Source organism: Asparagus officinalis, chromosome 10 (genome assembly GCF_001876935.1).
Source record: "Asparagus officinalis chromosome 10, Aspof.V1, whole genome shotgun sequence".
Taxonomy (NCBI): domain Eukaryota; kingdom Viridiplantae; phylum Streptophyta; class Magnoliopsida; order Asparagales; family Asparagaceae; genus Asparagus; species Asparagus officinalis.
In genome coordinates this window covers 70,179,321-70,189,886 of record NC_033803.1, presented here as the reverse complement: position 1 = coordinate 70,189,886, position 10,566 = coordinate 70,179,321, and positions in this window count along the sequence as shown.

Genomic DNA, 10,566 nt, shown 5'->3' with positions numbered 1-10,566 from the left:
GCAAAAAGCAATCGTCGGATCCTTTATGGAGTCACCAAACAAGAAGTCTGGTTTCCTTATACATTGGTTTGAGTCCTGCTCCGAAATTAAGGTTGCATCAGTGATTAATCGTCGTAGGACACGACAACTCCCTCGCTGAATCAGTTCTCTAGCTCCTTCACTATAATCTGACTTAAATTGGGGAACGGATTCGATTAGCGGTAACCCCTCATAATAAGAATGGATAGCGCTATTTTGGCCCGTGACCGCACCAGCAATAAAGACGGTAGAAGGAAATTGAACTGATAAAGAAAACATACACACTTTGGCCCGTGACCGCACCAGCAATAAAGACGGTAGAAGGAAATTGAACTGATAAAGAAAACATACACATAAATTGTGTAAGAATAGTCCTAAAGACGGTAGAAGGAAATTGAACTGATAAAGAAAACATACACATAAATTGTGTAAGAATAGTCCTCAAACTGTTAGAGAAAACGGTATATCTTACTCCATAAGATATAGTCGCTACCTCATAACAGGTGTGACGATTTTCCATCTACCACATGTATAAAGGAGATATGCGTTACTATGCGTGGACATTATAACGGCATATCGAAACCTTTCAACACACTTGGGATGATATGAAATCGCCCCTGTGTATTATGAAGTGTGTTTTGTCCAAGCAAAACAAACACTTTTAAGCGTCGATCCCCTCAAAGGAGGATACCGGCTCTTCTCGAGGGTATCTCAAAGGATACAAACGAGGATCTGCATGCAAATACAGGTACATATATATAAAATTGACGAAATACGGTATCTAAATTCGTGAAATGGTGAAAGAAATGTACCCCCATGCGAAGCGGCAACAGGGGCAGCCCCTTCGGGGGACTGAACAGTCGGGCGGCCTCGGGAACCTCTGGATCGACGCGACGACATGATAAAGATGTGATCTACAGTAAAACCTAACAGGAAAATTAGGGTTTTGAACGTGAAATTGAATAAGATAGCACAAAATCTCGCTGAAACAGTGCATGCATGAGGGAAAATTGAAGAAAATCAAAATTGTAAGAGAAGAAAAGGAGAACAGACCTCCAAACTCCAAATGAAATTCCTCCAAACAGAGCTCTACCCAAATCAGAAACAAAGAGGAGAAGAAAAGGTAGAGAACTGGTCGAAAATCACCCAAAATCACTGAAGAAATCGCCTAAAGATCGCCAAAAAATCGACGTGAAAAGCCTCTGAAGAGAACTGGTCCAAGTCCCACTGTGGTCGCCAGTTTGTTTGCGGTGAAAGTTGATTTCTTCATTGCTATCGAATCTATTACAACTTTAGTCGTTACAATAAACTCGAATGAAATAAAAAGTTGATCTTTTTATAAGATCTCCTTACACAATGAAAAGAAAAAAGTTTACAACTTTATCAAACAAATGCAGAGTTCGTTTATTGGTCTTCTGCTTGCGTGGGATCTTTACCTGTGTCGGGGTTTATCCGTGGACCACCGTCGATCAGATCTGATTGCTGAAAAATTGGGCAGAGCTTCGTCTATCCGCGAAGGGATCGAGAAATCGTAGCTCTTATCTCGGCGAAGCGAGATAATTACTCTTCTTAAGATTACCACAATGGGATAATCTTAAGGAACGGATCTGGGAAACTGTAGATCTGACGAATCTCTCTCTCTTGCGTTGAAGAACTGGATCCGATCTCTCCTCCTCTCTAAAATCCGTGCACCTTCAGTCTTCAATCCGGCAGGGCTTCGCCTAATCTCCAAAATTCCAGACCTCAAAAAATGAGACTCCAGGGGCTGTATTTATAGGCTTCCAGGAGATCCGGGCAGTTAAAACTGATCGAAAACCGTCAAAAACACGTCCCAAGTGCGAGACAGCTCGGGGTGTCTTGCACCTGTGCGAGACAGTTTGTACCCTCTTCAGTATTTTAGCTCTAATTCTTTCATCCGAACTCGGATTTGAGTGATTCAAGATGTGTTGAAAATCTGACAAAGAGATCTACAACGTTCATGTTTTTAGTTTCTTCAGATTTTAACCGGATCATGGCCAAAAGTTCTCCACAAGGTCCGAGACACCTTTGGGTGTCTCGGCCAGGTCCGAGACACCTTTGGGTGTCTTGGCTCTATTTTGATCATAACTTCCTCATATGACCTCCAAATGACCTGATTCCAGATGGGTTGGAAATCTGACAAAAATATATACAACTTTCATGTTTTGAGTTTCTTCAGATTCAAAACGAATCATGGTCAAAACAGCTCAATAAGTTCCGAGACACCTTTAGGTGTCTCGGCGCTATTTTGGTCATAACTTCTTCATATGACCTCCAAATGACCTGATTCCAGATGAGTTAGAAATCATACAAAAATATCTACAACTTCCATGTTTTGAGTTTCTTCGGATTCAAAACTAATCATGGTTAAAACAGCTCCACAAGTTCCAAGACACCTCGGGTGTCCCAGTTCAGCCTGAGACGTTCCGTTATGCCTGTTTGTTCGTTTTCGCCGTAACTTCTTCATACGAACTCGGATTTGAATGATTCAAAGTACGTTGGAAATCCGGAGAGGAGATATACAAGCTCCAATGATTGTATCATTGTGGAGTCAACTGGGACATGAGGGGCGTTGCGCCTTTTGTAAGCGACGCGGGGCTCCCGATCAATTTGTATCATCGTTATTCTAAAACTCCGTTGCTTCACATAGTTCGCTGATTCACTTCAAGCGTTCATCGACGTCAATCAAGCTTCTATGACTTGGATAGTGATGTTCATCATCTTCTCTTAGCTTTGAGCTATTCGTGAAGACCTATAGGCAATTTTCAACGCCTACAACAAGCATTTAAATTTGAAATGGAAATGGCTATGTTGCGGATGAGGGAAGAACATGACCAAAAAATCCAAGCTTTGTCAAATAAAATTGATGAATCCAGCCGTCGGAACACTGCTTACCAAACAGGTAGCGATTCAGATATGGATGAAGGCCTCAATACTGAGAACCCACCCGTTGATCAGAACACTGGGGGTGGCCCTACTAAAAATAACGACGCTGAGGGTAGACCCACCAATGACGACAACATCGGGGGTGGCCCCGTTATTCCTCTTAAGAATCGTCCAAAGCCCGATACGAGTGAGGATGAGAAAATGACTCGAGAGTAAAATCAACGCTCTAATGTCTGATCGAGAGGTAAAGAGGATTGGCATTCCATGTCCATACCCAAGAGAGTGGGACTCAATAGCATACCCGGCGAAGTTCAACTTGATTAACTTCACGTCGTTTGACGGGAAGAGTTCACCCACTCAACATCTGGTCTACTTCAAGTCCCACTTGGGTATGATCTCCGGCAATGAAGCCTTGATAGTTCGGTCATTCGTTGGCACCCTTCGCGGGCCGGCCTTCGATTGGTACCGCCGTCTCAAGCCCGGAAGTATTAACAACTGCGACGATATGGAGAACTCATTCCTTGGTAACTTCTTTGATGACGACGACAAGGTATCTATTAGGACACTTTTTGATGAGAAACAAGAAGATGACGAGACAGTCGACGACTTCATCAAGCGCTTTCAGAATAAAGCAATGAACTGCCGAGATCCGATCACGGAGGACTTCATCCTCCAGACATAACAACCTATCTATTGAGATATTAGAAGTTATGGGAGTCGCACCGTCCAACACTTGGAAAGAGTTGAAGATGCGCGGAGAGCGGGCCGAACGCTTCCTCCGAAGGAAGAAAGCCGAGAGGATCCAACCGACGGCGAATATTCCGAACTCAAACTTCGCCTCCCGTGGTAAAGGAAAGGCACATGCAGCTGTTGTAGATGCTAATCAAACGTCACAACAGCAATCCCGAAGGCAGCAGAAGATTTCGGATCCGAGACTCCAAAAAGAGTACTCCTTCAAGGACGAAGACGTTCCAGTCATCTTCGAGTCTCTCCTTGAAAACAACAAGATCAAGCTGCCACCTGTCGTAAATCAGGAGGAAGCTGATAACATCGCGGATCCGAAATACTGTGCGTACCACAAGAGAATCCTCCATCCCACCATGGATTGCTTCGCTCTCAAGAATATCATTCAAACCTTGGTTGAAGCCGGTATTATATCGCTCATTTAAGTCGAATGAACACTCCGACAAGTATACGAGTATAAACTGCTTCTTAATACTCCAATAGGTATATGAGTCTAAACTATTCCCAACTCTTGACGGGAAGTTCCTGGAGAATTTTTACATGTAATATTCTTAAGGATAACCCGATCATGCAACTGAATACAATGGTAAACCCAGCTTCACAAAGGAAGCTGGGGTAGATAATTTATGCAACATGAAGTTTCCAGAAGAATGTTAAATGTAATATTCTTAGGGATAACCTGATCATTATGAATAAAGTGATAAACACCAAACCCCTACTATGATTTCCAAACACTCTTTTGCTGAGATGAGATTCAATCACTTCATTGGATCAATTTTCCCTCACAAAACTTCCATTGGTGTTTGACGACTCATAGTCTTCCACCACAAAATCCCCCACCGATCAGACTAATTGACGATGGGATCACCAAAATTCTTTCCGGTTTAACTCATTCAAACTTCCGCTATGTTCTTGCACTCAACACTTTCATGATTAGAGTTCGGATATAATGCTTGGAATTCTGATCTATCAATCTTTGACGAATTGTCAAACCCCTTCGTGTTAAGTCCTTATCACTTGACACTAAGAACCCATACTGAGTGATTTGTACAAGTCAACAATCACATTGTGATTTATACTCCCACTCCCACTGTCCATTTGGTCAAACATTCCTATAGTTAGGACCACAATCAAAATCCCCTCTCGATTCCTTCAATAAACGAGAGGTTCGTTTTCAGATCGAGCGATCAAAATTTCCTACAGTTAGGATCATCTCAAACCTCCCACTTGGTCAAACCTTTCTACAGTTAGGACCAAAACCAAAATCCCCTCTCGATTCCTCCAATGAACGAGAGGTCCACTTTCAAATCGAGTGATTAAACCTTCTTACAGTTAGGGTCACCTCAAAACTCTCACCTGGTCAAACCTTCCTACAGTAAGGACCAAAACCATAATTCATTCTCGATAAACGACCGACAGTTAGGATTATCCGAATCTTTTTTGATTCTCGGAGTGGAAATCCCACTCTTAGTTTCACCTTTCCAGATTCTTGAAGTGGAAATCCCACTTTGAGTTTCCTTTTCTAACTGGAGATAGAATATAAAATTCTTCCTCTTTAGCTTTGGGAGATAGAATATAAAATTCTTCCTCTCTCACATCGGGTTCGTCTTTGCCCCAAGAGAAGACATTACCTTTTCAACTCCTAAAATTCGTGCCTCACAGGCATGGGGAATTTTATCCCGAATCCTGAGTAGGGATAAGTCAACGCCTAACACGCGTTGCTGGTTTAGTCTTTCACCGATTGAAAAAAGACATCAGAATCCAGTTTGGGGCATTTTATCCCGAAGCCTAAGTAGGGATAAGTCAACGCTTAACCCGCGTTGCTGGGTGGTTCGTTCCCGTAAAAACGACCGAGTCTACGTATTCAGCATCGTAGCAACAAAAATCCATGCCTTTTATGCATGGGGAATTTTATCCCGAATCCTGAGCAGGGATAAGTCAACGCCTAACACGCGTTGCCGGTTAGTTCTTAACCGTAAAAAGAACAAAAGCCCACATATTCGACATTGTGGCAGACCGTTATTAATAACGCCAAAATCCGCGCCTCACACGCGCGGGGAATTTTATTCCGAACCCTAAGTAGGGATAAGTCAACGCCTAACTCGCGTTGCCGGTTTAGTCTTTCACCGATTGAAGAAGACACCAGAATTCCAATCTGGAGACTTTTATCCCGAAACCTAAGTAGGGATAGGTCAGGGTCTAGCACACGTTGCCGGGTAGCCTATTCCCGTAACAATGGCGAAGTCTACGCATTCAATATCGTAGCATCAAGTCTAAGGGAGTTAATTCCTTTAGCACAACGTCACATACGGAACGGACTTAAACAATACGCATGCTAGCCCGACTCAAACGGTAGTCGGTAAAGGCTTATCAAACCCGTTGATGGCTGAGAATTTTCCAAAAATTCTATAAATGCGAGTCATTGACGTATCAACTTCATTAGTTGGTCTCATGACTTGAACATCCAACAAACTTCAGGATGAGATCCACACGTGCAGATGAATCAGCTTTAATAGTTGATCCTACAGCCCAACATTCAGGACCGTCACGCTCCAATGTCTTAAGAGCTTAAACTGTGTAGACTCCAACAAACGTACGAGTATAAACTGTGTTAACACCGGTCAACGTGTTATAGTAAACATCGATGCCGGTCAACGCATCTGCAATTTCGCCAAAATAAGGCAAAAGATGACTCCAAGGATTTCAGTTACAATCAGATATGAATTCCCGACGGAGAGGATTAGTTCAAAGTCAACTCAATGGCACGAGCTAAGTTCAGAAAGTTACACACCAATCTCAGTTCAAGATTTCGACAGCGATCAGACGATAAACACAGCGCCTGAAGAACTTCACCTATTCGACAAAACAATGAATAGATTGAAGACTGAAGAAGTTAAGAATTGAGATAGTTCAAGGTCACTCTACGAAATTGAAGAGATGACCTATCTTATCCAAAGCATTCCAGACTCCTCAATAAAAGAATGAGTCTGGAATACTTTGGAGGGGGTATCTGTAGGCGTCTAAAAATGCCTATAGGTGTCCGCACACAGCTTGAGATAGAGAGAAGACGACGAACATTGTTATCTGAGTCTAAGAGGATTATCTGACGCCGACAAGCGCCTGAAGCAAAACGGCGAATCAAGCTGACGCCGACAAGCGCCTGAAGCAAAACGGCGAATCAAGTGACCTGCGCGCTCGACAGTCAGCTCGCGTGCGCCAATCAGCTCGCATGTGTCAATCAACACGCGCGCGTCAATCAGTTCATGCGCGTCGATCAACACGCGCGTGACAATCAGTTCGTGGGGTCGGACTGATCCGACCCGCGCAAGTGCGGGTCGGACTGGTCCGACCCGCGCAAGCGCGGGTCAGACCAGTCATGTGCACTGTTTTGACCCCCTGATGTGTATTTTGACGGTTTTAACGGTTTTCTCGAGATCTTTTCAGTTCCAGAGGTTCCCAACTGACTTGATATCATCTACAAACGTGGTTAGGCCATTATTGACTAAAGATAAGACCAAATCACTTGTTCTCATCCAAATAGCCGCTTCCGAAGCTTATAAATACGAGCCCGGGTCCTCCTTTCAGGGGGGCGATTGATTATCAAGACGAGGAGGTGCTGCCGGATTGTGGAGTCAAAGGAGCACGAATTTCAGTGAGGGTTGACAGATCTTGGCGAGTTCTTCGGCATAAAGAAGGAGAGTTCGAGAGATCCGACGCCCGTTCCCATCCGTCCCTTGAGATCAGGCTTGGTCTTGATCTCGAGAAGAGCCCTGATTTCGCTTGGTCGATCTCAGCTCTTCAAATCAAATACTTCCTCGGCGAAGGCGAAGCTCTGCCGAATTTTTCATCAACCGGATCCAGATCAAAGGAGGTCCATGGATAAACCCCAGCACATGCAAAGATCCCACATAAGCAGAAGACCGATAAACGATCTCCCTGCGTTTGTTTGATAAAGTTGTAAACTTGTTTTATTTTCATTGTGTAAGGAGATCTTATAAAAAGATCAACTTTTTTATTTTATTCGAGTTTATTGTAATGACTAAAGTTGTAATAGATTCGATCACAATGAATACAACAATTTTCGACGCAAACAGTTGTAATCTCTCCCTCTAATAGTAAATCTCCCCCCTCCTTGCCCCGTGGACGTAGGTAATTTACCGAACCACGTAAAAATTGGTTATATCGCTTTTATGTGATTTGTAATAGCTTTTAGGATCCCTGGACAAGTCAGTCCTAGAACCGATGAGAGGAAAAGCCAATATCTCACTTTGTTGAGATATTCGCTTCAGATTCTTGTTTTCTTGGTGAGACAAGAATTCTTATTGCGATCTGATTCTCTTGTTGTGCTACCGAAGTGCTGCCAAAATTTTCGCTGCGTGCAACAAGTGGTATCAGAGCCTAGATTTCAAATCTAGGGTTTTGGAGTTTGGTGGAGGAAGATTTTTTGTGTGAAGCTTGGTTCTTAGAGTTCTAGGCTTCGGTGGAGATAGTATTAGGAGTTGCCGTTGGAGATTTCACTTTCCTCGTATGGATAGGAGATCTATTTGGAATCCGATCTAGGGTTCAGTTGGGTGGTTCCTAATTTCTATCAAATTTGTTCTTTCTCTATAATTTGGAGTTAGTTTGTAATGGGAGAAGAAGGTGAAAGCAGCAAATCGATGGCGAGTACAATACAAGTTAATTTTCAGAACACTAAGATTAGTGTGGTGAAGTATGATGGTAAAATTAACTTTGGTTTGTGGATGAGCGACGTACAGGATGCGCTCAATGCTCAGAATTTGGAAGAGACCATCATGTCCACGAGAAGCCACCTAAATATGATGAGGCGATATGAGAGAAGATGAATATGAACGCTTGTGGGGTGATCAGGTCCTGTTTGGAACAAGAACTGAAATATGATGTGATTGGGGTGACGTCTGCAATGAAGATGTAGAAAATTCTCAACAATAAGTATCTCACAAAGAGTGTTGAGAACAGGTTGCACTTGCTGCAAAGACTCTTCAGATTTCAGATGTCTAGAGGCACCTCACTAGCTGCTCAAGTGAACAACTACACTAAGTTATTGTCGGACTTGGCGAATGTTGATGAGAAGATATCGGATGAGTACAAGGTGATTATTTTGTTGGACTCCTTACCGGATGAGGAGTATGATACCTTCGTGCTCATTTTGTTGAGCGGGAGATCTTCTATCAGCTATAGTGAAGTGACTAACGCATTGACCAATTATGATTTGAGGAGGAAGGAATCAGCTATAGTGAAGTGACTAACGCATTGACCAATTATGATTTGAGGAGGAAGGACAAGGAGACTTCCCGTGCTAGCACTTCAGGCGAGGCCTTGGCTAGCACTTCAGGCGAGGCCTTGTCAACGAGAGGTAGAAGCCCATATCCGAAAGGTGGTAATAGAGGAAGGTCAAAGTCTAGAGGCCACCATCAATTAGTAAAGAACCAATGTGCATTCTGCAAGGAGCAGAGACATTGGAAGAGAGACTGCCCAAAGCTCAAGGAAAAGGAGAATGACAAGAAAAAGGGCCCGAAGGCCAATGAGGTGAACGTTGCGAAAGGCAATGATTCAGATGATTCGTGATTTTCTTTATTGATTACTCCGGAGGTGAACCATATGGATGCATCAGATTAGATGCTTAATTCCGGCGCTACTTATCATGTGACCCCTAGGCAAGACTGGTTTGTATCTTTTGAGAAAGTCAACGAGGGTGTTGTTGTCATGGGAAATGATCAATCATGTGGCGTTTGTGGGATAGGTACCGTGCGGATTAGGATACACGATGGAGTAGTCCGTGAATTGAAAGAGGTGAGATTCATTCCTCAGCTGAAGAAGAATCTTATCTCAGTTGGAGCTTTGGAGGTGAAGGGATTCAATGTGATTTTCGAAAACACTGTAACGAAGGTTACTAAGGGATCATTGGTGGTGATGAAGGGAGTCCGCAATCGAAATTTGTATTATCTGAAGGGAAACACCGAGATTGGCCAGGTTGCTTCGGCTATTTCAGAAGCGGACATGAGCAGACTTTGGCACTATAGGTTGGGGCACACAGGAGAAAAGTCACTGTAGACTTTGTGCAAGCAGGGACTATTGAAAGGAGCCAAGAGTGGAAAAGTGGAATTCTGTGAGCACTATGTTCTTGGCAAGAAGACAAAGGTGAAGTTCGGGACTACCATTCATCAGACGAGGGGCATCCTAGACTACGTGCACACAGACATTTGGGGTCCCACCAAGACTGCATCACTTGGTGGTCGATATTGGTTCGTCACGTTTGTTGATGACTATTCTAGGTATTGTTGGGTGTACACCATGAAGCATAAGAATGAAGTCCTAGATTTGTTTGTAGAGTGAAAGAAGAGATTGGAACTGCAGACGGGGAGAAAGATCAAGACGTTGCGATCCGACAACGGTGGTGAGTATACTTCTGACCCCTTTCAGCAGCTATGTTGAGACGAGGGCATAGAGAGACACTTCACGGTTAGTCATACATCGCAGCAAAATGGGGTGGCAGAGAGATTGAATCGGTCTTTACTAGAGAAAATCCGATGCTTATTGTCACAGAGTGGTTTGGAGAAGATCTTTTGGGCTGAGGCACTTACATATGCGAGCCACCTCATTAATAGGTTGCCTTCATCTGCGATTGAGAGGAAAACCCCTATGGAGATATGGTCGGGAGAGCTAGCACGAGATTATGACCAGCTCAAGGTATTCGGGTGCTCTGCATTTTATCATGTAAGAACTGATAAGTTGGAACCTCGAGCTAGGAATGCCATATTTGTAGGATTCAAGCGTGGTGTCAATGGATACAAGCTTTGGGATCTAGTTGATAAGTGTAGGCATATAAAATTGCTTATAGGTCCCTTTTGCTCAGCTCGGCACGAACCGACAAACCAACGA